Here is a 5,080-nt window from a genome sequence, read left to right on the forward strand (position 1 = left end):
GCTATCTTGTCCTTTACCACACCACGCATCCACAGTCCTTTACTCTCCAAGCGGAAAAGACCATAAATCCTGCTTTGTTTTGAGGCATGTATTTCTGTGATGCCCAATCCACCAAACACAATCCATCATTGACCAAATAACACAACATGTTAACAAATTTTTATTCTTTGAGAAAGAATAATCCATTGGAAAAGATACCAGGATTCATAGAAGACCTGAGGTATCTCTGAAAAAACACATTCCCACAGAGAGAATTAAGTCTGCCCCTCAAAATTTGAGAATTTCACTTTAACAGATCTTCACCAAATCATAGACATAGATATGGAAGTCATTATCAAACTTGATGAAATACACAGAAGGTTTGTTGGGAACTTGGCAAATAATTTTACCTATCTCTTGGGTTCCATCTTTTTTGTTGTACTGCACTCTTTTGCCCTCCAAGGAATCCCTGCCTAATTCCAAAGTCACCTCTACTGGTGGACATTCGGGCGTGATGTGGAGGTTGCCTTCAATGGAATCATCATGATGGTGGTAAAGGTACAGGACCGGATCATTCTCGTTGACAATGTAGAAACAGGTCGTTATGGCCTGCACCTCATCTGGGACCACGCCACTCCACTCTTCCTTAGAGCCTGGCGTGATGTGGAGGTTGCCTTCCAGGTAGTCATCCAGGAGGTGGTAAATGTACAAGACCGGATCTTTCTTGTAGGTAATATAAAACCAGGTCTTCATGATTGGCACCTCTTCTAGGACCATCCCGTTCCAGTCATTCTTAGAGCCATTTGTGCCCATGAATGTATGTTTCACTGCTCTGCCAACTATGGTGTTTGAGAGATGAGTGTCTGTCACCTGAGGAAATGGCACATTATTAGGCAGGATCTTCAGGTTTAAAATCCTTTCATCACTATGAAGCTCCAAGCCATAGACACAGTCAATCCCATCATATTTCAACAAATAGAGAGAGGGATATGTTGGCAGTTGATCTAGAATGATGGCTTTCCAATGAGTGACTGGTTCATTGGCTTCCTTCCAGCCATGAGAAATTCTGCGGCCAACAATATTCTCCAGGGCCTCAAAAGGCTTACTAAGTTTTTGCTTCTGGAGCGATGGCCCATTCTTCTTCTGGAGATGTGGCATGCAACTCATACTAAGAGGCATCTTCATCATGGCGGGAGACTTTCTGAGATAGGCCACAGCACTCCTGTTCCACTGTCTCTTGGCTCTGTTTCTGTGCTTGGGCTTCATAGCTGCCAATCTCTGCATAGGAAGAACTCTCCAGTTTAAATCAGACACAAAGTGGTTTCCTCCACCATAAGTGCCTGCAAGGATAAGAAGGTGAGGATGTGAGGTCAAGGCTCTTTTTAGGAATAACTTTGGAGCAGTTGAAAAAGGCAGGGCTGAATAGATTTGGATACCTAAATGTAATATGTTCTTAAGAAATTAATAGGAAAATTATCAAACTCTTGTCTACAGCTCAGTATATGTGTATCAGAGACATATTCCTGCTGCAAAATGCAATTGACCTCTACTGAGAAACCTACTTCCTGACTTACTATATCAATGAGAGAGGAAGCTATGCCTATACCTAAAGTGAGAAAGAAATATCTGAACAGATGGCAAAGAATTCAAAGAACAGCCACTCCTCTCCTTACCACTCAAGCTACTGGTTAGTTGGCTGATCTATAACCACCTGCCCAAGGTCATGGCACTCCAGTCCACTGGCTCTCTCTATTGTGTCTCCTGATCCAGATGCAGGTTGATTACATAAAGATATTCTGTATCTTCATTACAGAAGTGAGTACTGTGAGTCAAACTGCCAAAAGAAAGAAACATTAATCTGTGCAACAGCACCTATTAGAAATAATTATCTTTTAAAACACATATGGACAAAGAAGATCTTTGCCATTAAGTGGACTGAGGAATTGGACATGTTTAGCAAAGATAGAGTGGGGAGAATACCCGACATTAACCGTCCCCCAGCTATCAAATATAGGAGCTGTTAACGACATAAATTTTGGACCCAGAGCAGATTTGAAAGAAACCTTTCTTTGACTACAGAGGTCCTAGTTGCTTCCTAAACATATTTACCAAAAGAAAATATCTTGGCTCTCTAGATTCCAACTTCTGGAAATTCGGTTGAACAGTTGTGGAGCCCAGGAGCTGAACTGACCTCCTCAGCCACCGTGAAGATAGTAAGCCCACCTTCACAGAAGACTAGTGCTTCATGAGGAACAGAGTTGCCACCCCCAACCAAAGCTTTGTGACATCATCAAGGCTCTACTTATGTCATAAAACTCCTCCTAGCCAGGTTTCTTTCCTACTAACCCCCAGAAATATCCAGCATACAGGTCCTAAAATGCTGCTTATACAGCCCCATGAAGACCCAAAATAAAAACCCCCCTCTTCTTCCCAATTACTTGAGTCATATTTTCCAAGTAACTCAACCCCTTTATGTTTTTTTTTTTTTTTTCTGTAAAATAATTTTTGGTCTGAGTCAACAACTCACATGAATGTTTTTTTTTTCCTAGCTCCAATATCCTGATTGGTTATTTTCTATTGATTTTTCCATTACTTCATAATAATAATTATCAAACTTTCCACTTCTCTTCCTCCTCCCACATTCTTCTTGCTCCGCAAATAAACCTCTCCACTCAAACACCAGTCCAAATAGAGGGGAGGGTACTTTGAGCTGTGGGAAGTCCAAGCCCACCCTTCATCCATCCAGATTTAGCAAGGTATTCATCCACAAAATATATGATCACAAAAAGCCAGTGTATGATATGCAGACAATTGCAAGTGCCATTATCTTTGGTTTCTCCGTCTGCCCCAATTGTCAGCCACATTCAGAACTTCCAGTTCGATCCCATGTTCTTTCATTCCCAGGTCACTGGATTAGTTGAATCCCCTTAGTTCAGGCACAGTGTCTCATAGTGTGGACCAAGCCCTTATATTCCTGACATCCTTGCTCTTTTTCTCCATCCATCTGCTCTTCCACAGGAGCTTGGAAGCTCCATCTAGTTTTCTGATTTTGACCCTGACTTGATCTCCATCATTTGCCAAACAAAAGTTCCATGGCAGTTTTCAAGATAGTCAGTCATCAGTCTGACTATGGGACAAGGCACACATAGTTCCTAGGGACATGTCACAGTGTGGTCAAATTCTCCTCCCTGCTTAAGTACCTAGAGAGGGTCACCCTATGGCCTTCTGAGAACCACTCGAGAGATATCGATCTTGACATCCCCAGAATGGCCCCATAAATTGAGATATCATCAGTGTATGTGCATTAACTTGTGTGTGTTTGTGTTTGTATTTAAATCGCAATAGCAAATGGATTGTAATATTGAAGTTTTTTCTCATCTTTAGAAGAATATTTGCTACAGAAACACTCTCACAGTAATAGTGAGAGTGTAAACTGTCTCAGCAAGGAGAAATAACTGGAGGATTCCCCATGAGTTAGGCTCAGTGTCCCAGAAATTACACCCAAGGAAAGTCAATGAACTCAGTGATGGAAGATAAAACCCAGCCTAAATAAAACCCTAAATCATTTAGGTGGAACATGAGATAATCTTACAACAGTTACAAGAGGTCTAAAATGCCTGGACTGGAACATAAGGGGAACACAATGACGTGGAGCTGAGAGTGCATGGCAAACTGATTGGATTTGGCAAAAATTATGTAAGCATACCAAGGAAACCACCAGTGGGACAAAACCCTAAGAAATCTGTATGACAACATATCATGTTGAACATAATGAGATTTATAGACAAAGGAAAGATCTTAATTATGTCACTGTCACACAGGTGATGATGAACCAGTTCCATCGTAGAGTGACTCCCTGCTGTGTTTAAGATAACCTGTCTATTCTGTCTAGTCAGTTACAAGGAAATTTGCATAATTGCACAGATTAACTATCAGCATCTTTTACTGCACAATCAAAGGCAAGGCAAAGAAATCATAGACATGTTGTTGAATTCTGATGATGTTATTGGGAGTTTTGATGATTTTTTCTCTTAAAGGGAAATCATCGGTGACTCTCATGCATGAAGCAGATCCTTTCTCTGTGATGTTTCCTGAATAGCCACTGAGATACCAGCCCATTGAGTTGTGGTCTCTCTCTCTTTTAAAAAGCAACTTCTACCTTCAGCTTGATCTCTTGCTTGAGCTTCCCTTCCGGCTACTAGGCTCCTTTTCTGATCCTGCAGAGGGCTTTTGTAAGGGATTGTGATCTCTAAGTTTTTCCCCTTTCAAGAACTAATCATTCTATTAATCACAATTCTAAACTGCTGTGGGAGTTTGTTTGTGACTTATGCCTTCACATGTGATACAAGCGACCTGTGTGTATAGGGTCTTCTCTCTGTTCATGTGGGGAAGGCATGGCAGCAGGAGTAGATGGCTGCTCATTCTCTGTAAGGAAATCAGTAAACAGTGGGAACCAAGTACAAGGATGTCCTGAAATATTAAGTCTTGTCCTTTCAAGGCCCCAAAGCCTCCAGCTAGGTTCAGGGTCAAGACAATCTCCAAACCCCACCGAGCATGAAGTATTTAGAACTATAAGCCTGTGTGTGCCATATCATATATATTCATCGTGAGTACACCAATCTGTTTTTTTTTTTAATGCTACATTATTTTGTCCCATCGGAACGATCTATATTACCAATTAACCAAATTTGCTGCATCTTTGGTATCCTAGAATTGCTTTAAATTGTTGCTGGGACAGTCTTACAAACCTTCCTGTGCTGTTATGAGACCTTAAGGGGACAGCACTTATTTCAGAAATCAAAGGCAGTTGGGTTCAATCCTATGGTTAGCTGTTAGCTAGACACTGGAAGGATGGATTTGACTAAGAAGGGGAGACAGCATACATGGAGGCAGGTAACCTTTCCTTTGCAAAATGACCCATTTTGAGGCCTTACTTCAGGCTCTTCTCTTCTCCTAATCTTGGTTTTTTTATTAGTTTAGGATAAGAATTAAAACTCCATTTACAGTATCTATGAACCCGAATGAGTTAAGTATGTGTGACCAATTTGATGTCTGCCTGTCTGTCAACAGGGCCAGAGTTCAGGGGCATCTGATGCATAGC

This window comes from Microtus pennsylvanicus (assembly GCF_037038515.1).
Source record: "Microtus pennsylvanicus isolate mMicPen1 chromosome Y unlocalized genomic scaffold, mMicPen1.hap1 SUPER_Y_unloc_3, whole genome shotgun sequence".
In the NCBI taxonomy this organism is placed as follows: domain Eukaryota; kingdom Metazoa; phylum Chordata; class Mammalia; order Rodentia; family Cricetidae; genus Microtus; species Microtus pennsylvanicus.